Below are 25,875 nucleotides of genomic sequence, written 5' to 3'. Positions count from 1 at the left end.
GTGAATCTCCCTAACTAACCTCCCATGTGGGACCTTGTCAAAGGCCTTACTGAAGTCCATGTAGACAACTTCCACTGCCTTCCCTTCATCCACTTTCCTTGTAACCTCCTCAAAAAACTTTAATAGATTTGTTAAACATGACCTAGCACGCACAAAGCCATGTCGACTCTCACCACACAACCTGTCTATCTAAATACTTGTAGATCCTATTTCTTAGTACTCCTTCCAATAATTTACCTACTACCGATGTCAAACCTACCGGCCTATGATTTCCCGGTTTACTTTTAGAGCATTTTTTAAACAACGGAACAACACGAGCTATCCTCCAATCCTCTGGCACCTCACCCGTAGATACCGACATTTTAAATATATCTGCCAGGGCCCCTGCAATTTCAACACTAGTCTCCTTCAAGGTCTGAGGGAATACCCTGTCAGGTCCTGGGGATTTATCTACTCTGATTTGCCTCAAGATAGCAAGCACCTCCTCCTCTTCAATCTGTACAGGTTCCATGACCTCACTACTTGTTTGCCTTATTTCCATTGACTCCATGCCAGTTTCCTTAGCAAATACAGATGCAAAAAACCCATTTAAGATCTCCCCCATTTCTTTTGGTTCCATACATAGCCCACCACTCTGATCTTCAAGAGGACCAATTTATCCCTTACTATTCTTTTGCTATTAATATACCTGTAGAAGCTCTTTGGATTACCCTTCACCTTGACTGCCAAAGCTACCTCATGTCTTCTTTTAGCCCTCTTGATTTCTTTCTTGTCTTTTTTTTGCACTTTTTATACTCCTCAAGTACCTTATTTGCTTCGTTTCCTATATATGTCATACATCTCTCTCTTCTTCTTTATCAGAGTTCCAATATCCCTAGAGAACCAAGGTTCCGTATTCTCATTCACTTTGCCTTTAATCCTGACAGGAGCATATAAACTCTGCACTCTCAAAATTTCTCCTTTGAAGACCTCCCACTTACCAAAAAACATCCTTGCCAGAGAACAACCTGTCCCAATCCACGCTTTTTAGATCCTTTCTCATTTCTTCAAATTTGGCCTTTTTCCAGTTTAGAAACTCAACCCGAGGACCAGATCTAGCTTTATCCATAATCAAGTTGAAACTAATGGTGTTATGATCACTGGAACCAAAGTGTTCCCCTACACACACTTCTGTCAGCTGTCCTAACTTGTTTCCTAATAGGAGATCTAATATTGCATCCTCTCTAGTCGGTACCTCTATATATTGATTTAGAAAACTTTCCTGAACACATTTTACAAACTCTAACCCATCTAGACCTTTTAACAGTATGGGTGTCCCAATCAATACATGGAAAATTAAAATCCCCTACTATCACAACTTTATGTTTCCTGCCATTGTCTGCTATCTCTCTGTAGATTTGCTCCTCCAATTCTCGCTGACTATTGGGTGGTCTATAATACAACTCTATTAATGTGGTCATACCATTCCTGTTTCTCAGCTCCACCCATATGGCCTCGGTAGACAAGCCCTCTAATCTGTCCTGCCTGAGCACTGCTGTAACATTTTTCCTGACTAGAAATGCCCCCCCCCCCCCGACCCTTCATCCCTCTGCCTCTATCACGTCTGAAACATGGGAACTCCGGAACATTAAGCTGCCAGTCCTGCCCGTCCTGTAGCCAAGTTTCACTAATGGCTACAATGTCATAATTCCACATGCCAATCCATGCCCTCAGCTCGCCAGCCTTCCCCACCATACTCCTCGCATTGTAATAGACACATCTCAGAAGATTATTACCACCACACACAACCCTTCTATTTGTGACTTTGCATGAAACTTTAACATAATTTATTTTCACCCCCACTCCACTCCTACTCTGGTTCCCATCCCCCTGCAAATCTAGTTTAACCCCATCCCACCTCCCTGCAAGGATATTGGTACCCCTGTAGTTCAGGTGTAACCCATCTCTCTTGTACAGGTCCCACCTGCCCCAGAAGAAGTCCCAATGATCCTGAAATCTGAAACCCTGCCCCCTACACCAGTTCCTCAGCCATGTGTTCATCTTCCAGAGCATCCTACTCTTACCCTCACTGGCATGCGACACAGGTAGCAATCCTGAGATTACCACCCTCAAGGTCCTGCTTTTTAACTTCCTACCAAGCTCTCTATACTCACTCTTCAGGACCTCCTCACTCTTTCTTCCTAAGTCATTGGTACCGATGTGTACCATGACATCTGGCTGCTCACCCTCCCATTTCAGAATGCTGTGCACACTATCAGAGACATCCCTGACCCTGGCACCTGGGATGCAACAAACCATCTGGGAGTCTCTGTCGCGACCACAGAACCTCCTGTCCGTACCTCTATCGAGTCCCCATCACTACCGTTCTCCTCTTCTTCCCCCTCCCTTCTGTACTGCAGAACCAGACTCAGTGCCAGAGATCTGGCTTCCGCAGCTTGTCCCAGGTAACTCATTCCCCCTAACAGTATCCAAATCGGTATACTTGTTGTTGAAGGGCATGACCACAGAGGAGCCCTGCTCTGCCTGCCCTTTCCCCTTCCCTCGCCTGATGGTAACCCAATTACCTGTGCGCTGCTCCTTTGGCGTAACTGCCTTCCTGTAGCTACTATCTATAAACTCCTCATTTTCCCAAATGATCCGGAGGTCATCCAGCTCCTGCTCCAGTTCCCTAACACGGTTTGTTAGGAGCTGCAGCTGGATGCACTTCTTGCAGGTGTCGTTGTCAGGGACACCGGAGGTCTCCCTGTCTTTCCACATCCTGCAAGAGGAGCTAACAAACAAAACAAAACTTACCGGAATCTACCCTCGCCTCTGCCTGTTCATGCCGAACCCTGTTGAGCCAAAGCCATCCCACTCTGATGATGGCCACCGTATATGGCGGTCTTTTTTTTTAAACCTTTGGGGCACTACATCACGCGCCTGCGCAGTCTAGCCTCTTTTCCCTGATCAGTTAAAAAAATTGGCTTCTCTCCAAGATGCCTTTACTTCTGCACTCTCCACCTCTTACTGATTTTCTATCAATTATGGAGAGTATACTGACAGGTCGCATTATACGCTGGTATGGAAACACCAATGCCCTGAATGGAAAAGTAGTGGAAACAGCCCAGCTTATCATGGGTACAGCCCTTTCCACCATTGAGCACGTCTACAAATAGTGCTGTCACAGGAAAGTAGCATCCATCATCAGAGACCTCCACCAGCCAGGCCATGCTCTCTTCTTGCTGTTGCCATCAGGAAGGAGGTACAGGAGCCTCACGATCCACAACACCACGTTCAGGAACAATTATTAATCCTTGAACCAGAGGGGATAGCTTCACTGAACTTCAGTCACCCCAACACTGAAGTGCTCCCATGAACTATAGACTCTCTTTCAAGACCTCTACATCTCATTCCTTCAATATTAATTAATTAATTAAGGCTTTGTTTGATTTTTGTTTGCTTTTTTTATTAGCATTTGTATTATAAGTAAGAGGCAGAGAGTGGAGGAGTAAAGGCATCTTGGACAGAAGCCTTTTTAAAAAACTGATCGGGGAAAAGAGGCTAGACTGCGCAGGTGCGTGACATGGCGCCAAAGGTTTAAAAAGGAGAGGAATTTTTCAACAGTTTTTTAAATCGAAGCAAGAGACTAGACTGTGCAGGCGTGTGATATAGCACGCCAAAGGTTAAAAAAAAGACCACCATATACAGCGGCCATCGTCAGAGTGGACTGAGGCTGAGTGGGATGGCTTTGGCTCAACAGGCAGAGGCGAGGTTTGAATGGGGCATGACAGCGCAAGTGCATGAAAGCAGGAGAAGCATAAGGCAGCGGGAGAATTCAAGAAACGAGCAGATTAACGGAGCGGGCGACGTAGTAGAGGGAGACAGAGTAGGAAGGCTATGGCTTGAGAGGCTTCGGCAAGCAGAGGCTGAGGATGAACTTCACTCCAAGTGAGGTAAGGTCAGGTAAGTTCCTTTAATTAATTTAATTACCTTAGGAGTAGGTAATGGAGGCAGCAGTTAGGGCAGTTGAGTGCTCCATTTGCAGAATGTGAGAAGTCAGGGCGAGCACAGCTGTCCCTGATGATTACACCTGCAAAAGGTGCATCCAGCTGCAGCTCCTGACAAACCATGTTAGGGAACTGGAGCTGGAGCTGGATGAACTTTGGATCATTCCGGAAGCAGAGGCAGAAATAAACAGGAGTTACAGGGAGATAGTCACCCCTAAGAGTAAGTAGACAGGTAGCTGGGTGACTGTCAGGAGAGGGAAGGGGATTAAACAGAATGAGCAGAGCTCCCCTGCCGCCATTCCCATCAATAATAACGGTCTGGATACTGTTGGTGGGGACGACCTACCAAATTGCAGTGGTTGCATCTCTGGCACTGAGACTGGACCCTCAGCTCAGAAGGGAAGGAGGGAAAATAGTGATAGGGGATTTGATAGTTGGGGGACAGATAAGAGGTTCTGTGGAAGAGATGGAGAATCCTGGATGGTCTGTTGCCTCCCTGGTACCAGGGTCCGCGATATCTCGGATCAGGTTCCCAGTATTCTCAAGAGGGAGGGTGAGCAGCCGGATGTCGTGGTCCATGTAGGGACCAATGACGTGGGTAGGAAGAGTGAGGAGGTCCTGAAAGGTGAGTTTAGGGAGTTAGGCGCCAAGTTAAAGGACAGGACCTCCAGGATAGCAATCTCAGGATTGCTACCAGTGCCACGTGCAGGCGGGTTTAGAGATAGTAAGATAGCACAGATTAACACATGGCTGAAGATATGGTGCAGGAGGGAGGGCTTCAGATTTTTTAGGGAGTTTTCCAGGGAAGGTGGGACCTGTTCCAGTGGGATGGTATACATCTGAACTGGAAGGGGACAAATATTCTTGCAGGTAGGTTTGCTAGAGAGGCTCCAGTGGATTTAAACTAGATACAAGGGGGGAGAGGAACCAGAGTGTAGGAACAGATGTATGGGAGAAGGAAGAAAAAGAAGATAGTAAAGTTGGTTGCACTGTTAGAGATAAACAGAGAGTAATAGGTAGAGAATTTCTTAAATGCATTTATTTTAATGCTAGGAGCATTGTAAGAAAGGTGGATGAGCTTAGAGCATGGATTGATACCTGGAAATATGATATTGTAGCTATTACTGAAACATGGTTGCAAGAGGGGTGTGATTGGCAACTAAATATTCCTGGATTTAATTGCTTCAGGTATAATAGAATTGGAGAGACAAGAGGGGGAGGTGTTGCATTGCTTGTCAGAGAAAATATTACAGCGGCGCTCTGGCAGGATAGATTAGAGGGCTCGTCTGGCTATTTGGGTGGAATTGAGGAATGGGAAAGGTGTAGTAACACTTATAGGGGTGTATTATAGACCACCTAATGGGGAGCGAGAATTGGAGGAGCAAATTTGTAAGGAGATAGCAGATATTTGTAGTAAGCACAAGGTTGTGATTGTAGGAGATATTAATTTTCCACACATAGACTGGGAAGCCCATACTGTAAAAGGGCTGGATGGTCTGGAGTTTGTAAAATGTGTGCAGGATAGTTTTTTGCAACAATACATAGAGGTACTAACTAGAGAAGGGGCAGTGTTGGATCTCCTGTTAGGGAATGAGATAGGTCAGGTGATGGAGGTTTGTGTTGGGGAGCACTTCGGGTCCAGTGATCACAATGCCATTAGTTTCAATATAATTATGGATTAGGATAGGACTGGACCCAGGGTTGACATTTTTTATTGGAGAAAGGCTAACTTTGAGGAGATGTGAAAGGATTTAGAAGGAGTGGATTGGGACAATTTGTTTTATGGGAAGGATGTAATAGAGAAATGGAGGTCATTTAAAGGTGAAATTTTGAGGGTACAGAATCTTTATGTTCCTGTTAGGTTGAAAGGAAAGGTAAAAGTTTGAGAGAGCCATGGTTTTCAAGGGATATTGGAAACTTGGTTTGGAAAAAGAGAGATATCTTCAATAAATATAGGCAGTATGGAGTAAATGAGGTGATCGAGGAATATAAAGAATGTAAAGAGAATCTTAAGAAAGAAATTAGAAAAGCTAAAAGAAGATATGAGGTTGCTTTGGGAAGTAAGGTGAAAATAAATCCAAAGGGCTTCTGCAGTTATATTAATAGCAAAAGGATAGTGAGGGATAAAATTGGTCCCTTAGAGAATCAGAGTGGATAGCTAGTGTGGAGCCAAAAGAGATGGGGGAGATTTTGAACAATTTCTTTTCTTTGGTATTCACTAAGGAGAAGGATATTGAATTGTGTAAGGTAAGGGAAACAAGTAGGGTAGTTATGGAAACTATGATGATTAAAGAAGAGGAAGTATTGGCACTTTTAAAGAATATAAAAGTGGATAAGTCTCCAGGTCCTGACAGGATATTCCCTAGGACCTTGAGGGAAGTTAGTGTAGAAATAGCAGGGGCTCTGACAGAAATATGTCAAATGTCATGGTGCCGGAGGATTGGCGTATTGCTCACGTGGTTCCATTGTTTAAAAAGGGTTCTAAGAGTAAACCTAGCAACTATCGGCCTGTAAGTTTGATGTCAGTGGTGGGTAAATTAATGGAAAGTATTCTTAGAGATGGTATATATAATTATCTGGATAGACAGGGTCTGATTAGGTACAGTCAACATGGATTTGTGCGTGGAAGATTATGTTTGAAAAATCTTATTGAATTTTTTGAAGAGGTTACTAGGAAAGTTGATGAGGGTAAAGCAATGGATGTTGTCTATATGGACTTCAGTAAGGCCTTTGACAAGGTTCCACACAGAAGATTAGTTAGGAAGGTTCAATTGTTAGGTATTAATATTGAAGTAGTAAAATGGATTCAACAGGAGATGCCAGAGAGAAGTGGTGGATAACTGTTTGTCAGGTTGGAGGCCAGTGACTAGTGGTGTGCCTCAGGGATTTGTACTGGGTCCAATGTTGTTTGTCATATACATTAATGATCTGGATGATGGGGTGGTAAATTGGATTAGTAAGTATGCGGATGATACTAAGATAAGTGGTGTTGTGGATAATGAAGTAGGTTTTCAAAGCTTGCAGAGAGATTTAGGCCAGTTAGAAGAGTGGACTGAAAGATGGCAGATGGAGTTTAATACTGATAAGTGTGAGGTGCTACATTTTGGTAGGACTAATCAAAATAGGGCATACATGGTAAATGGTAGGGCATTGAAGAATGCATTAGAACAGAGTGATCTAGGAATAATGGTGCATAGTTCCCTGAAGGTGGAATCTCATGTGGATAGGGTGGTGAAGAAAGCTTTTGGGATGCTGGCCTTTATAAATTATAAAGGCCTTTATAATTGAGTATAGGAGTTGGGATGTAATGTTAAAGTTGTACAAGGCATTGGTAAGGCCAAATTTGGAGCATTGTGTACAGTTCTGGTCACCGAATTATAGGAAAGATGTCAACAAAATAGAGAGAGTACAGAGAATATTTACTAGAATGTTACCTGGGTTTCAGCACCTAGGTTACAGAGGAAGGTTGAACAAGTTAGGTCTTTATTCTTTGGAGCATAGAATGTTGAGGGGGGACTTGATAGAGGTATTTAAAATTATGAGGGGATAGATAGAGTTGACGTAGATAGGCTTTTTCCATTGAGAGTAGGGGAGATTCAAACAAGAGGACATGAGTTGAGTTGGGGGTGAACGTTTAGGGGTAACATGAGGGGGAACTTCTTTATTCTGAGAGTGGTAGCTGTGTAGAACGAGCTTCCAGTAGAAGTGGTAGAGGCAGGTTCAATATTGTCATTTAAAGTAAAATTGGATAGGTATACAGACAGGAAAGGAATGGAGGGTTATGGACTGAGTGCAGGTCAGTGGGACTAGGTGAGAGTAAGTGTTTGGCACGGACTAGAAGGACTGAGATGGCCTGTTTCTGTGCTGTAATTGTTATATGGTTATTATGGTGTAAAGAAATAGCAGTACTGAAGAGCACAATGGAGAGATAAGACGGTAACAAATGTGTAAATCTCTGGCAACTTAATTTATGCATAATTTCTTGTGAGGTTTGTTTGTTTGTTATGACATTGCCTAGAGAGAATATCAGAAAGGTTATAGATTTGCTAAAAAGTTTCTAAGATTAAAGTATGAGATCAAAACATAATTCAGTTAAGCAGATAGAAAGTGTCCCCTTTAGTGAACTGTTCAAAGGATATATTGCTCATGGTGAATTCCTAGTGAATTATGCTCTCTCCCCTCAATCTTTTCACCACCCTATTCCACACAGTGAGAAACTCATAAACATTTTGATGTCCCAGATCTGCTGACCTATGTAAAATGCCAGAATTCTGTTTCATCATGATCTGCTAGCAACCTAAAACTCATTAAACTTGTTTGTGCCCTCTGTTCTCAAGTTGCAAATGTGAGTTATCTGCTTGGTATCTTGTTCTTCAGCTATCAGTTTCAGCTGCAGATGATTCAAGGCAAAACCAGTTAAGTGATGCTACACAGGTCAAAAGAAGTGATATAAATGATAATAAGAATAGGCTACCAGAAATTCTGGAGGTCAGGTATGAAAGTATGTTTCAGCCTTAAACAGTTGCCATAAAGAGGCCTGGATTAAAGTCTAAGTAGATGATGAAGATAATGCCTTCAGGCTTCCCAAGATTTAGTTAGAATGAATTACCATTTATTCAATATTGAATGTCAGACAAGAATTTATTGATAGCTCCATAATTCTGTTCTTTGCCAACCATTCTGCAGATTTTCCTTTCAAATATAAAATCCAATCCTTTTGAAAAGTTACAACTGAAGTGGTGTCTGCCGACATTTCTGGTACAGCATTAAACGGATGCGCAAAGCAAAATTATCTTCCTCATCCACTGACTCTTAACTAAATTACTGTAAACTCATTTATTCTGGCTACCAAACCTCCTGCCAGTGAAAAATCATACACTTTTCATTTGTGCCTATTTCTCCTTAAAGCATGATATACCTTTTTCATTTTCAATTTCTTCCCAATAAGAACCAAATCTTTCTTTGTCCTTTAAGATAAATGCCTGTCATTTGTAATATGTGTTGTTCTTTTGTTTGATCATGCCAGATGTATCTGTAGTTATCCGGAGCACTTAAAAAGGCATTGAAACTTACTCACCTATGACATCTGTCCATAACCCCATCCAATTATTAGTCATAAGTCGGAATTGGCATTTTGCACTGACCAACTGAAGTAAATATATATTAATGATAAAAAAATGGACAAGAAAGAGAGAACGGGGTATATGTCAGTCTTTCAGTTGCACTGAAACAAAGTAAAAAAAAATATTAAAATAATCAATACAGTTTAATTTCCTTACACTCAATGCCAGTAAGACCAAAGAATTTCAGGAAGAGGAAATTGGGAGACAAATTCTGAGGGGATAGCAGTAGAAAGGGTGAGTAGCTTCAAGTTTCTGAGTATGAACATCTCAGAAGATCTATCACAGGCCCAACATATTGATGCCAGCAGCTATATTTCTGTAGGAGTTTGAGCAGATTTGGTATGTCACCAAAGATTTTAACAAATTTCCACAGATGTTACAATGCAGACCACTCTAACTGGCTGATCACTGTCTGATATGGAGGGGCCACTGCACCGGATCAAAAAAATCTGCAAGTTCATCTACTTTATTCTACATTGTGCATTAGATAAAACTGTGCACATCAGTGACTACTCAAATGAGGCGAAGCTGCAAAACATTAATGATTTGTGTAAACTTGATAGCACACCCCAATCCATGATTGAACTCCAGCAAAGCCTGCAATGAGGGACTTCTGTAGAATTCATGAAATTTTAGCCCACTGTCAAATTACTTCAATTAAATTCTCACATTAACAGGGCATTTTAATAGTCTTTCACTTTTTCAGGCCATCTGAAAGGGAACAGCAGTGAAAAGTAGTTTTAAGTGTGGCTGTGATTGTAAAGAAAGGAACAGCAAACATGTGCACATCAAACTTGCCATGTTATAATAACCAGATTATCTGTCAGCTTAAAGATCTTCAAAGATTCATTTGGTTGTGCAAACAAGGAAACTGGATGGTATTTTGGATAGTGTTAAGCAACCATTTAGTAAGCATTTAGCTACCATTTTGTGAGAAAGTTTTCCCTAAAAGTTAGACTCATTTCCAAATGTTAAATCAGGTTGGTGCTCACTTTCCATTACTTAGTGACTGTTACAAATTGGCTGTTGCTCTTCCTTGCACAGCTGATGATTCCCAGACATGAGTCACGCAGCTGGTCATTCATCCACCTCCTGAAACTGTAGCATTTCTGGGGTTGAAAACTACTACCCTTAACTGTTTATTCAAGGAACACATGCAGAGTTCAAGAAGACATTGAAACATCACTGACTTGCACAGAACATGATCTATGGCCTGGTCAGTATCCATCATCATTATGTGCTGTGTCGTATGACTGGGCGATCATGGTCTTGACTAGCGTCACCATCCACCACCTTGCTCCCATGGCTTCACATGGCCCTGAATGGGGAGCTAAGCAGGTATTATAACCTGCCCACAGGTGACCTGTAAGAAGGAATGTCTTAATCCTCCTTTGGTAGAGACGTGTCTCCACCCAGCTATCCAGTATTAAGGAGTCTTAATGGGGTTCATGTTACAAACTGTTGATCAGCTCCCAAAAGAGAAAACAAAATTGCAAAATTTAGGAAATGAAGCTAGACCATCTGAGATTAGAGTTTAGATAACTTTGGGAACACACTGTGGCTTCCCAACTCTACAGCAGCCTTTCCTGTGGTTGCCTCATGTGCTTATTTCCCTTTGGTCACAGTAGCAATGATGCAGCATCATAAGCATTAGATTCTGCAGATGCTGGAAATCCAGAGCAACACATACGAAATGCTGGAGGAACTCAGCAGGTCAGGCAGCGTCGCTGGAGGGGGAATACACAGTCAACGTTTTAGGCCAAAAACCTTCATCAGGACTGATGCTGCAGCATCTCCCCAGGCTGCTCCCTCTTGAGCACGGATCTCTTGCGCTAAACACCGCGGCGCTTCATTTAATGGCTTTCTATCCGATTTAGGAAGATTCGTGTGGGTTTTTGGCTCAAATTTAGTACTTCAAAGAAGAACCAAGTCCAATTTCTGGGTATTTCATCTTTTGTTCTCGGTTGATTTTTCACGCTTCCACCGTTACTCACCCAGCCGCTTTCCTTGTTTTGGTGAATCGGCTCGAGCGGGCTGGAGCGTTTACTGGCGGGCAGCCTCGGTGCTCAGCACCCGCACACGCACAGTTGAAAGTCGCTGGCCTCGTTATCATTGCGCATACGCCAGTCCGCCGCCTGATGGCACTGCGCTTGCGCAGCGTTGGTAACGAGTGCCGGGCGCGTGCAGTGGCGGTTAGAGCTGGAGTCGAGGGATCGAGAAGAATCTGGCCCTTTGACATTCGCTGGAGCTTCGCTCGCCATTCGTATAAAAAAGAAATCCGTCTTTGATGTGTAAGGCTCCTTTTTGTGTCAAAGCGTATTGGCGCCCGTCTCCCCGTCGACGGCACTGAGGTAAACTGATCTTTAACCGACAAATAAACGGCTTCTAGGCCAGATGCCAACTTAATGTATCATTCAAACCGTTCAAAATAGAAAATGAACACCTTTTTTCTCTCCACAGGCGCTCTTTAGCCCGCTGTGTATTACAGCGTTTCAACACATCAGGAGGGAAACCTGATTCGACTGTCTCGGAACAGGTTGTGTTAAGTTACCAGGCAGTTTGCATTGTAAAATATGGAGGGAGGCTCCTATAATGTGCAGAAAAAACTGGGATGGAGAAGTCCATGGCCGCTACTTTGGGGGTGAAATCAGCAGTTGAAATGAGATGGGGGGGGGGTGGGATTCAAGGAGAGAGATGTTCGCATCAACCATAAAGGACATAGAATTTGTTGGTGGATAGGGCAAAGCTGAAAAAAAGAGGTAAGTATGGCATACAGGATTGCAGTACTCTGGAAATCCTCATGGATGTTTCCTATCAGGATGTTCTAATAAGGAGAGCCAAAAAATAACTCACAACATTGACATGAGACATTGCAGGTGCTGGAATAGAACAATAAACGGATGTTGGTGTGATTTGAAACCATTCATCTGCTTGGATGAAAGGTCATGACATGGAATTTCAACTAAATTAGTAAAAACTGGTTTACTATGCATTAAAGTTTCTACAACTTATTGGCTTCTAATCCACTGTGATATCCAGTTACTAGTTACTTGACAGAAACTAATAATTAATGTGATAAACTGTGGACAAAAAATGCAAGGCAATAAGGAGTCTGATTGTGATGTCAAAAGTCCATCTTGTGATACTAAGGGACAATACCTTATAAGAGAAGCTATTCTGGAGAGTGGCAGTGCTTTTGTGACTTCTGTCTGGTGGGAAGGAGAGAATCTAGTTTTGTTGTCAGCAAGTTTATAGATGGTACTTGAGCTGTATTTAGCCACACATTCATGGGTGTAGAGTAGTGGGCTAAGCACACATCCTGGAGGTGCACCAATGTTGATAGTTAACAGTCTATGGAGGGGAGCTGTGTCCACAACTGTCCAGTTTCTTGTGGTCTTAGGCAAAGCAGTTGCCATACCAAGATGTGATACATTCGACTGATGCTTTCTGTAGTACATTGATACAGAAAGCTGAGGACCAAAGGGGATATGCCATATTAAGAGCAAACATGAGGAAATCTGCAGATGCTGAAAATTCAAACAACAACACACACAAAATGCTGGTGGAACACAGCAGGCCAGGCAGCATCTATAGGGAGAAGCGCTGTCGACGTTTCGGCCAGAAACGTCGACAGTGCTTCTCCCTATAGATGCTGCCTAGCCTGCTGTGTTCCACCAGCATTTTGTGTGTGTTATGCCATATTAATTTAGCTTCCTGGGAAAGTAAAGGTGTTGGTGCCCTTTTCCTTCACAAATGCTGCCTGATGCACTGAGTTCCTTCAGTATTTTGTTTGTTGATTCAGAATCAGGTTTAAGATCACATTATGTCATGAAATTTGTTGTTTTATGGTATCAGTACATAGCAATACATTGTAATAAAAACGATAAATTACAGTAAGTATATATAAAATAAATTAGTGCAAAAAGAGAGGGAAAAAACTGAGGAAGTGTTCATAGGTTCATTGTCCATTCAGAAATCTGATGGCAGACGGGAAGAAGCTGTTCTTGTGTGTTTTTATGCTTCTGTACCTCCTCCTTGATGTTCACATTGAGAAGGTGGCATGTCCTAGGTGATGGGGGTCCTTGCTGATTGATGCCTTCTTCTTCAAAGTGTCCTGAATGCTGGGGAGGCTAATGCCCATGGTGGAACTGTCAGAGTTTACAACTTCCTGCAGCTTTTTCCGATCCTGTGCAGTAGCCCCTCCATACCAGATGTTGATGCAGCCAGTCAGAATGCTCTCCAAAGATCATTGGTAGAAATTTGTGAATGTCTTTGGTGACATACCAATTCTTCTCAAACTCCTAAGGGAATATAGTCACTGTAATACCTTCTTTGTAATTGCATCAATATGTTTGGTCCAGGATAGGTACTGAGATGTTGACAGCCAGGAACTTGAAACTGCTCACCCTTTCCACATCTGATTCCTCAAAGAGAACTGGTGTGTGTTCTCTTGACCTAGTCTTCCTGAGGGTCACAATCAGTTTTTTGGTCTAATTGACATTGAGTGCAAGATTGTTGCTGTGACAGCACTCAGCAGCTGATCTATCTTGTTCCTTTACACCTCCTTGATACCATATGAAATTTTGCTAACAATAGTTTTGTCATTGGCAAATTTATACATGGTCTTTGAGCTGTGCCTGGCCACTTAGTCATGGGTGTAGAGAGATTAGAGTGGTGAGCAAAGCACGCATTCTTGAACTGCGCCTTTGTTGATTGTCAGCGAAGTGGAGATATTATTTATGGTCTGCACAGATTGTGGTCTCCCAATGAGGAAGTTGCAGAGGGAGCTCAGGTTTTGGAGCTTTTTGATTAGAACTGAGGGTATGATTGTATTGAACGCTGAGCAGCCTTACTTAAGTATTACTATTGTCCAGGTGATCCAAGATTGAGTGGCGAGTTAGTGAGATTGCATCCACATAGACTGATTGTGGTGATAGACAAATTGCAGTGGGTCCAGGTCCTTACATAGGCAAAGTTGATTCTAGCCATGGCCAACCTCACAGTAGATGTGAGTGCCACTGGGTGATAAGTCATTAAGGCAGCTCACCCTGCTCTTGGGCACTGGTATGATTGTCACCCTTTTGAAGCAATGAACCTCTGACAGTCGCAGAGAGAAACTGAAGTTGTCTTTAAACTTTTCCACCAGTTGATTGGCCCAGGTTTTCAGTATGCTATCAGGTATCAGAGCCTGCGCTTTCCAAGGGTTCACCCTCTTGAAAGATGTTCTGACATCAGTTTCCTAGACAGAGATTAGAGAGTCACCAGATGTTGCAGGGATTTGCATAGATGTAGTTTTATTCTCCCTTCAAAGTGTGCATAAAAGGCATTGAGCTCATCTGGGAGTGAAGCATCGCAGTCATTCATGATGTTAGGTTTTGCTTTGTAATGGCTTGCAAACCCCACCAGAGCTCCAGACTGACCACAACACAATATAAAGAGTATAAGTCAGGACAGTCAAACTCCCAGACTGTGAATACACTTAGCAACAGAGGATAATAATGCCTACTACCAGAAAAAAAAGGAGCTGAAAGCAAGGGACCGAAAAGAAGAAAAAAAAACCCTAGTCAAGGGGAAGGTTATGAAAGTACTCGATAAAAGGTCCCCAGACCTTATGGAACTTTAGATCCGAATTAAGAACTGAATAATGAATTTTTTCGAGGTCCAAGCAGGCCATAATGTCGTTAAGCCATTGCGCATGAGTGGGCGGGGCAACATCTCTCCATCTAGGGAGGATCAAGCGTCTAGCCAGGAGAGAGGCAAAGGATAGTATTCGGCATTTGGTCGGACCCAGACATAAATCTGTCTCGCCCCAAAAACCGAACAGAGCAATTAAGGGGTTTGGTTCTAGGTGCTGATTCAGAATACCCGATAATGTAGTGAAGACATCTTTCCAGAATTTCTCCAAGCTAGGACAGAACCAGTACATATGGATGAGAGAGGCCACGCCCCTCTTGCATTTATCACAGAGCGGACTAATGCCAGGGTAGAATCGAGATAGTTTAGATTTAGACATATGGGCTCTATGAACAATCTTAAACTGTAAAAGGCAATGGCGAGCACAAAGAGAGGTTGAGTTAACCGATTTGAGAACTGAGTCCCAGCTCTCCTCGGATAAGGAGATATTTAAATCCTGCTCCCAGGCCATTTTAATTTTATCCACAGGGGCCCGTCGTAAGGCTGCTAGTTTATCTCGGATAATTGATATTAAACCTTTACCTAGTGGATTAATGGAAAGAAATAGGTCCATAGCATTTTTCGCAGGTATTTCAGGAAAGTTAGGAATTAAAGGAGCAATAAAGTGTTGGATTTGGAGATATCTGAAAAAATGAGCATTAGGCAGGTTGAACTTAACAGAGAGCTGCTGAAAAGAAGCGAAGTGATTATCAATGAATAGATCTTCAAAATGTCTAATGCCCTTCCTATACCAAACATGGAATGCTGAATCGTACGTAGTAGGTAAAAAAAGGTGATTATGTGCGACAGGGCTAGAAACGGAAAACCCCTGGAAACCATAGCATTTCCTGAACTGAGCCCATATACGCAAAGTGTGTCTAACAAGAGGATTAGCTATTGATCTGGGCAGACTACTAGGGAGTGCAGAGCTAAGAAGTGCAGAGATAGATAATTCTTTAGTGGAGCTCAACTCCATTGCCACCCAGTTAGGGCACTCGGGTTGGCCGTGGAAGAAAGACCAGAAGGTACCACAACGTATATTAGCTGCCCAATAATATAAGCGAAAGTTAGGTAAAGCCATGCCACCGTCTTTTTTAGATTTTTGGAGGTGGATTTTATTAATTCTAGAGCGCTTATTCTGCCACAGATATGACAAAATAATAGAGTCTAAGGAATCAAAAAAAGATTTAGGAATAAAAATTGGGATAGATTGAAATAAGTATAAAAATTTGGGGAGAACATACATTTTAACAACATTAATACGACCTACCAAAGACATAGAGGTGACCATTGTACCAGACTCTGTTTTATAGCATATGAAAGATTGACAAAGTTTTCACGAAAGAGATCTTTAAACTTCCTTGTGACTGTAATTCCAAGGTAAGTAAATTGATTATGGACTACTTTAAAAGGGAGATCACGAAATATTAGTTCTTGTGCTTCTTTATTAATTTGGAAAAGTTCACTCTTATGTAAATTAAGTTTATAGCCATAGATCTGGCTGAACTGGTCAAGAAGTGAAAACATTAGAGGTAAGGATGTAGACGGATTTGAGAGAAAGAGTAATAAGTCATCAGCATAGAGAGAAACTTTATGCTCAACACCCCCTCTCCAAATCCCGGTCAATTCAGGACAGTTTCGAAATGCTATCGCCAGAGGTTCTATAGCCAAATCAAAGAGAAAGGGACTTAAGGGGCAACCCTGATGGGTGCCACGTTTGAGATTAAATACTTGGGATTTCTGAAAATTAGTTAAAACAGAAGCAGTAGGACACAGGTACAACAATTGGATCCAAGAGATGAAACTTTGGCCGAGGTCAAATTTTTTTAAGGCTACAAAAAGGTAGTTCCACTCTATACGATCAAATGCTTTCTCCGCATCGAGGGAAATCACACATTCAGGAGTCCCAATTGGAGCTGAGTATAAGATATTAAATAGTCGCCGAATGTTAAAAAAAGGGAGACGGTTTTTAATAAAGCCTGTTTGGTCATCAGAGATAATGGAGGGAATAACGGTTTCTAATCTATGAGCCAACACTTTAGCTAAGATCTTTACAACAACATTGAGCAGAGAGATTGGCCTGTACGAGGAACACTCTGTTGGGTCTTTGCCCTTTTTTAAAAGAAGAAGAATAAATGCCTCATTGAAAGAGGGTGGCAATTTGCCATAATTAAATGAGTTAGATAATACTGAAAGTAACTGAGGAGAAAGAAGTGAAGAGAATGATTTATAAAATTCTACAGGGAACCCATCAGGTCCAGGAAATTTCCCTGAGGACAGTGCGGAAATTGCAAAAGATATTTCTTCTGATGATATAGGCGCATTGAGTTTGGCTTTGAAATCAGATGAAAGTGAGGGGATATTCAGATTCTGTAAAAATTGATCAACAGAGATATTGTCATTCAGAGGAATAAAGCTGAGAATAAAAATTTTTAAATGTGTCATTAATTTCTAAATGATCTGATGTAAAGTCTCCGTTCTCCTTCCGGATCTTTGTAATATGTTGTTTGGCTTTGGAACGCCTCAACTGATTGGCTAGGAATTTACCAGACTTATCCCCATGAATGTAAAAGCGACTCTTGCTTTCGAGAAGTTGGTGTTCGACAGGTTGAGTGGACAGAAGGTTAAATTTAGTTTGGAGTTCAACGCGCTTCTTGTATAATTCAGGGTTCTTAGTTTGGGCATATATTTGATCCAAATCTTTAATCTGGTTAATGAGGTCTGATCGATCTGCACGGGATCTTCTGTTGAGATTTGCTGTGTAAGAGATTATTTGACCCCTTAGATATGCTTTCATGGCATCCCAGACAATCTGGGATGGCACTTCAGGTGATGTATTAGTGTTAAAATAAAAGGTTATCTGATCCTTAATAAATTTTACAAAATCATCATCCGATAATAAAGTTGAATCAAACCGCCAGTGTTTATTCCTCTGAGGGAGACCAGGAAAGTTCAGAGAGAGGGTAATTGGGGCATGGTCAGAAATCAGTATACTCTGATAGTCACAAGAGTGGGCAAATGGGATAAGTTGGTTATCGAGTAAGAAATAGTCAATTCTAGTGAAGGTATGGTGAACATGTGAGAAAAAAGAATAATCTCTCCATAGGATGGAGGAAACGCCATATATCAGAGATACCAAAATTAGAGAGAAACGATTGGATAGCTAAGGCAGATTTAGTAGGTGATCTGGTAACAGAGGATGATCGATCCAGTTTAGGATCCAACCAACAGTTGAAGTCACCACCCAGTATAAGAGAGTATGAGTTTAAGTCTGGTAGTGAGGGAAAAAAACGTTCAAAAAAGTTAACATCATCAAAGTTGGGGGCATACAGGTTTGCTAGTGCAACTTTAGTGTTATATAGTTTACCAGAAACGATAATAAAATGGCCATTTGTATCAGATATTTTATTATGGAGTTCAAAAGGAATATTTGAGTTAATAAGAATGGAGACTCCCCTAGCTTTAGCGGCAAAGAATGAATGAAAATGCTGACCCGCCCACTTTGACAGAAGCCAGGAGTTATCAAAACAACGAATATGAGTTTCTTGAAGGAAAGCAATGTCAGCTTTGAGTTGTTTGATATGTGAGAATACCTTCCTCCTTTTAACAGGGTGATTCAATCCCTTTACATTCCAGCTCACGAATTTAAGTGCACTAGCCATTATCAATTACTAATGCATAAAAGGCAGCAGGCATATAAAAAGTCAAGCAGTACAATAGCAGTCTGGGAGCAGAGATGTAAACATAGATTCGTAAAATCAAAACATATACATGTCCTGAGCAATAAAGAGAAAACAATAAATACAGAGTGATGTTGGAACTGGAAAACCCACCCCATCCACACAACCCAAAACTAGACGGCTACCAAAACAAGTAGCTAGCTCTACAGAGATAGACCTCAGTATGTGCGGTTGGGAGACTGTAGGTCTGACACGGTGGTAAGCAGCACAGGGGCGCCGCAGGGAACCGTACTCTCTCCGGTCCTGTTCACCCTGTACACATCAGACTTCCAATATAACTCGGAGTCCTGCCATGTGCAGAAGTTCGCTGATGACACGGCCATAGTGGGGTGTGTCAGGAATGGACAGGAGGAAGAGTATAGGAAACTGATACAGGACTTTGTGATATGGTGCAACTCAAACTACCTGCGTCTCAATATCACCAAGACCAAGGAGATGGTGGTGGACTTTAGGAGATCTAGGCCTCATATGGAGCCAGTGATCATTAATGGAGAATGTGTGGAGACCTGTTAAGACCTACATGTATCTGGGAGTACAGTTAGACGAGAAGCTAGACTGGACTGCCAACACAGATGCCTTGTGCAGGAAGGCACAGAGTCGACTGTACTTCCTAAGAAGGTTGGCGTCATTCAATGTCTGTAGTGAGATGCTGAAGATGTTCTATAGGTCAGTTGTGGAGAGCGCCCTCTTCTTTGTGGTGGCGTGTTGGGGAGGAAGCATTAAGAAGAGGGACGCCTCACGTCTTAATAAGCTGGTAAGGAAGGCGGGCTCTGTTGTGGGCAGAGTACTGGAGAGTTTAACATCGGTAGCTGAGCGAAGGGCGCTGAGTAGGCTACGGTCAATTATGGATAACTCTGAACATCCTCTACATAGCACCATCCAGAGACAGAGAAGCAGTTTCAGCGACAGGTTACTATCGATGCAATGCTCCTCAGACAGGATGAAGAGGTCAATACTCCCCAATGCCATTAGGCTTTACAATTCTACCGCCAGGACTTAAGAACTTTTTAAAAGCTATTATTAATGCTTTTTGAGATAGTGATTTAGATGCATATCATATTTTTTTACTGAGTTAAGTATTGTATGTAATTAGTTTTGCTACAACAAGTGTATGGGACATTGGAAAAAAGTTGAATTTCCCCATGGGGATGAATAAAGTATCTATCTATCTATCTATCTATCTACCAAAAAAATTAACCCAAATACAACTTCCAGATCTGTGTCATTAACAACAGTTCCGTATAAATACTGTAGCAAATAGTAACTAGTTTATGCACTAGAAAACATAACTACAGATTAGAACACCTTCTGCAGAAATATAAAACTTAATACAGAGAAAATCGGAAGAAAACCAAAACTAACCTACCTGCGAAAAATTATAGAAGAATAAAGTAAGAGAAAGGGAAAAAAAAGGTTAAAAAAAAGAGGAAGGGGAAAATTATAAATTCAAGACGAGTATTTATCAACCATTTACAGAGAGGAGAGAAAAAAATTCAGAGATTAGAAAAAAGGGGTGAAGAAAAGAAAAAATAAATATAAAAAAAGGAAAAATAAATCAGCAATTAAACTGTGAACCAACAAACAGGGAGGCCTTCACTAAAGACTTCGAACCTCCAAAACAAGTTAGAGTCAGTTGTAGAACTCTGTAGATAAAGTTATACAAGAATAAAAATAGATTACACACACACCAAATCCCAGGAGAGATTGTCAACAGCCCTTTAGAGTTTCAATGAATAATGTCTGAGTGATTTAAGTGAAGTCTGAGTCCAGAAAAAGTAATTTTACTACGAGGAGTACTTATCCACCATTTTAGGAGGTCCAATCAGATTCCGAAGATGACTGGATAGCCGGAAGACTTGCCACAAATGCTTCAGCTTCCTTCACTGATTTGAACCACTTGTATTTTCTGGTATTAAGCTTGATTCGTAGATCGGCAGGATTGCGAAGAGAGGGTTTAAAACCATGATCAAAAAGCACTTTCATTGCGCCTTTAAACTCAGCGCGCATCTTTAAGGTCTGGGGTGCAAAATCTTCCACAAAGCGAATGGTTGTATCCTGGAAAGGAAAAGAACCCCTGCGATGTGCCTCTACAATCAGACTGTGTTTTACCTGGTATTGATGGAAGCACAAGATTACTGGTCACGGACGGGAGCCCAGAATTCCAGGGGGAACGTAAACTCTGTGTGCCCGTTCGAGCTCGGGCGGGTTCGGAAGCAAATCTTTCCCGAATATCTCACAGAGAAACTTGGCGAAAAACTTCACAGTTGGTCCATGTTCGGTCGCCTCTGGCAATCCAAGAATTCTAAGATTGCAGCGTCTGCTGCGATTTTTGAGATCCACCATTTTGGAAAGGAGTTTGTTACATTTTTCCTCTAAGCTGGAACAGAGAGTCTCCAAGTATCAAACACGACTTTCTAAATCTTCAGAAGTCGAATCGATGCGAGATAGATGTTCGGCATGCTTGTCCACTTTATCGTTGATCCGATCCAGTTTGTCTTCCAACTGTTTGAAAGCGGTTTTAAATTCCTTTAAAATTTCGTCTCGGAGCTTTCCGAGAGCAGCCAGGGTCTCATCTGAGGGAGCCGTAGCTTCCTTTCTCCCGGATTTAGAACTCTTGCTAGACATTGTAAGTTAGATATGTTCACAGGCAAGTAAGAGATACCGAAAAAATTCCTAAGGTTTAAAAAATGGAGACATTTAGTGCAAAGATAGCGACAGTAATGGAACAAAAGTTCGGAGCAGCTAAACAATTGCCATCTCACATGTGAATGATCTGGATGGATTTGATGTTTAGAAGCTATTTCCTTTGGAGGGATTGTAGGTATAAAAGAAAGTGGAATTAGAAGTGTCAGGATGAAAGGTTTTTACTTAGTGTGGTTACAATCTGGAATGCACTGCTTGTAGATTTGATGTAGGTAGGTTCCATTGAAGCCTGAAGTTATCCTACTTTTGCTGACTAAAATTAGGCTCATCTTGATTCAGTTGAATGAGCTGCAGACAGACTTGCAATGATCAAATACTACAACTGGATTTTTGTCAAATCTTCAGTTTAACTTTGCTGTGGAAATACAAAAATGCTCAGGTATACAAAATTATGAGAAGCGTAGATGGTGTTAATTGTAAGCAGGATTTTCCACTGAGGTTGGGTGAAACTACAAGTTGAAATCATGGGTTAAGGGTAAAATGTGAAACGTTTTAAGGGGAACTCCACTCAGAGGGTGGTGAGAATGTGGAATGAGTGGAAATGATGGATGCCAATGCAATTTTACCATTTAAGAGAATGGATTTGGATAGGTACATGGATGAGAGGGGTATAGAGTGTTCTGGTGTGGGTGCATGTCAGTGGGACAAGGCAGAATAATAGTTCACCATGTACTGGATGTGCTGTATTCAGTGTTCTATGACTACATTTATTTTGAGTAGGAAGGTCCATTGTCATTCTGCACTGGTTCAAGACTTTTGTTTTTTAGGACTAGTGTGATTCAAGCAGACATAATTAAATTATTGTCAGATTAATTATATTTTTACATTTTCAAACAAAGATAAACTTGCAAAAAGATAAAGGGTTCAGATGAGGACAGGAAGTAACTGACTCTTTTCACTGGAAAAATGGGTGATAATTCAGTTGTAAATCTGTGCACCTTTGATTTGTTTGAATCAACGTTAATGGAAGCTTCAAAGTGGATGCCCAACACTAACAACATGCCTGAAAATACTGAAGTTTACAAATTGAGATCCTGCATTTGTTGTAAGGCTTCATTTGTACCTTTGAAGGAGAAATGGCAATGCAGCATGTGCATAACAGCAAAGTATTTCAGAATCTTCCTGCTTGTCTGCAAAGTTCGAATAAACTTTTCTGGATTATAAACATCTGCATAATTAAGTAAGGAAATGGAAATCAATACTATTAGAAACAGGATTATATCATGTTAAACATACAATATGTGCCTTTCATTTTAAATGCGTATAGTGTGACAAAAAGACAAGGACATAAGGTTTTGTAAATATTGTTTGCAGGTACAAATTTTTAAAATGTAGACTTAAATATTTATATGTGAATTGTACTGTACATCTTTTGTTTAGAGCCATGCAGTGACCTTGGGTCAGAATAATGCAAATTTCATTCAAAGGAGTATTGCTGATTTGAGATATTGAGCACGTGGTTCCAGTTTGTGAACAATTCATATCTGTGTTTTAGAACTGATTGACAGGCAACACTTGCAAAGAAAATGGCGGAAGCTGAAATGGCATTTTATAACTTGACCGCAGAACTTCTTAATGGTGAAATCTTCCATTTCTCCAAACTGAAAGGAAAGGTGGTATTAATTGAAAATGTTGCATCCCTCTGAGGCACAACTATCAGGGATTACCAACAGATGAATGAGCTCCAGAGCCGCTATGGCTGCCAAGGACTTGTGGTTTTGGGATTTCCCTGCAATCAGTTTGGTTACCAGGTAAATGAGAAATTGTCAGAGAAAAAGATTTTGCCACAAAACTTTGCACTAATTTTTGTTTTCTTCCTTGTGGAAATCTCAAACTCTTCTAAATAATTGTTACAACAATAGTAAACTTGTTTACATTTAATTAAATTGTATTTTCAAATTACAATAACTTTCAAAATAATAAGATTTTATCATAAGAAAGCTAAATGCGCATCTCTAGAGTGATGCATTTACAAAATGCAATACAATTTCAAATATTCAAGACAACAATTTCCTTTTAAAAAATTATTTTTCATATCCTGCATTTCTCAGATTCTTGTAGAATTTCAGCAGTCTTTCTTGTCATTTGACAAGGTTTCACACAGAATAGTTGGGAAGGTTCAGTCGTTAGGTATTAATATTGAAGTAGTAAAATGGTTTCAACAGTGGCTGGATGGGAGATGCCAGAGAGTAGTGGTGGATAACTGTTTGTCAGGTTGGAGGCCAGTGACCAGTGGTGTACCTCAGGGATCTGTACTGGGTCCAATGTTGTTTGTCATATACATTAATGATCTGGATGATGGGGTGGTAAATTGGATTAGTAAGTATGGAGATGATACTAAGATAGGTGGCATTGTGGATAATGAAGTAGGTTTTCAAAGCTTGCAGAGAGATTTAGGCCATTTAGAAGAATGGGCTGAAAGATGGCAGTTGGAGTTTAATGCTGTTAAGTGTGAGGTGCTACATTTTGGTAGAACTAATAGGACATACATGGTAAATGGTAGGGCATTGAGAAATGCAGTAGAACAGAGTGATCTAGGAATAATGGTGCATAGCTCCCCAAAGGTGGAATCTCATGTGGATAGGGTGGTGGTGAAAGCTTTTGGTATGCTGGCATTTATAAATTAGAGCATTGAGTATAGGAGTTGGGATGTAATGTTAAAATTGTACAAGGCATTGGTGAGGCCAAATTTGGAGTATTGTGTACAGTTCTGGTCACCAAATTATAGGAAAGATGTCAACAAAATAGAGAGAGTACAGAGAAGATTTACTAGAATGTTACCTGGGTTTCTGAACCTAAGTTACAGAGAAAGGTTGAACAAGTTAGGTCTTTATTCTTTGGAGCGTAGAAAGTTGAGGGGGGATTTAATAGAGGTTTTTAAAATTATGAGGGGGATAGATAGAGTTGACGTGGATAGGCTTTTTCCATTGAGAGTAGGGGAGATTCAAACAAGAGGACATGAGTTGAGAGTTGGGGGCAAAAGTTAAGGGTAACACGAGGGGGAATTTCTTTACTCAGAGAGTGGTAGCTGTGTGGAACGAGCTTCCAGTAGAAGTGGTAGAGGCAGGTTCGATATTGTCATTTAAAAAAAATTGGATAGGTATATGGACAGGAAAGGAATGGAGGGTTATGGGCTGAATGCTGGTCGGTGGGACTAGGTGAGAGTAAGCTTTCAGCACGGACTAGAAGGGCCAAGATGGCCTGTTCCTGTACTGTAATTGTTATATTTGGGTAAAAACTTGCAGTTGACAAAATTTGCTCACATGAACACATACTTTTGAAAGTAGTAAAGTTATATTAAAATGACCATGTTAAAAGTGAGTTATGTTTGATGAGTTCAAATTGTGATACTTGGGTCATATTCAGCTCATCATTATGCTTCTGATAGCAATAAAAAATAATTGCATCTGCTGCCCAACGTATTGTACAATTCCAGTTTTATTTCCTGTACAGATAATTTGGAAACTTAATTATTGAGGTTACTTTAATGGTTCTTGAAATAAAAATTATATGAATCTAAAAGAAATCCTACATTCTGTAGATCAATCTATATTTTTTGGGAAACATCAGCAATGGACGTTCTAGGTTGGTTCCTATTATGACTTGGAAAAACAAAATTTAAAATCCTTTTCTTTGACTTTGCTTTGTATCCATTTTATAGGAAAATATCTACAATGAAGAGATTCTTAATTCCTTGAAATATGTCCGTCCAGGCAATGGCTTTCAGCCAAATTTCTCTTTATCGAAAAAGATAGATGTGAATGGAGAAGATGAGAATCCAGTCTTCACTTTTCTGAAACACAAACTGCCTGAACCCCATGATGATCCTGAAACCTTAACAATTGATCCCAAGTTCATCATCTGGAGACCCGTCCGTCGACATGATATAGGCTGGAATTTTGAGAAATTCCTTATTGGGCCGGATGGCAAGCCATATAGGCGATACAGCAAGAATTTCCTGACTATTGACATTGAAGAAGACATCAGAGCCCTTTTACAAAAGTCATAAAAAAAGTTGATAAAACCACTGAACAAGTTGAGTAATATAGCAATTTTCAATGTTGTTAAGCTTATGCTTTGTATAAAGATTAGCCAACAGTAAACAATGTGTAAAATGTAGTGATCACCAGATTGTAATGCTAATCTAATAGCTATGTTCTTTGTTTAGATTTTGTTTGTAAATGTTAAATATACATCTAGTTTTCTCAGTGAATTTGTGATTTCTGCTGAATGAGCCAAGCTAATTTTGGATGTTAGACATTTTACTATATGATGGTGCTTTTCAAAAGGTCTACTGAAAAGTACTTAACGTAACCTGTAAAATCTAACTGGACATAGAAGCTAGCTTATTTTAACAGGACGTAAAGTTAAATTGTAAAGGAGTATTTTCTATTAAATATGCTTCAATGGAAAAAAGCTGCATTCCACTTCAGTCTTATTATAGAGACTTGGACTACGCAAAATTGCCTGGTGTGATGAAAAAAACCAATCTTGTTGAAATGTTTCAGCCCAAAATGTCGATCATAGAAGCTACCTGACTTTGAATTCCTCCAGCATTTTATGTGCTTCTGTCAAGATCTCCAGCATCTGTAGAATCGTGTGTTTACGAGGATTACCATCAGATTTTGATCTATCATGCACTCTATTCAG

At 40.9% G+C, this 25,875-nt stretch overlaps 1 pseudogene; it reads left to right on the top strand.

Moving 5' to 3' along the window:
- The window catches only part of LOC140741986 (glutathione peroxidase 2-like), a 54,983-nt pseudogene extending 29,342 nt beyond the window's left edge, over positions 1-25,641 (top strand).
- The last annotated feature ends 234 nt before the right edge of the window (positions 25,642-25,875 follow it).

This window comes from Hemitrygon akajei, chromosome 19 (assembly GCF_048418815.1).
Source record: "Hemitrygon akajei chromosome 19, sHemAka1.3, whole genome shotgun sequence".
NCBI classification, from domain to species: domain Eukaryota; kingdom Metazoa; phylum Chordata; class Chondrichthyes; order Myliobatiformes; family Dasyatidae; genus Hemitrygon; species Hemitrygon akajei.
The sequence above is the reverse complement of the archived record's forward strand: the minus strand, read 5'-3'. Positions and strand labels throughout refer to the sequence as shown.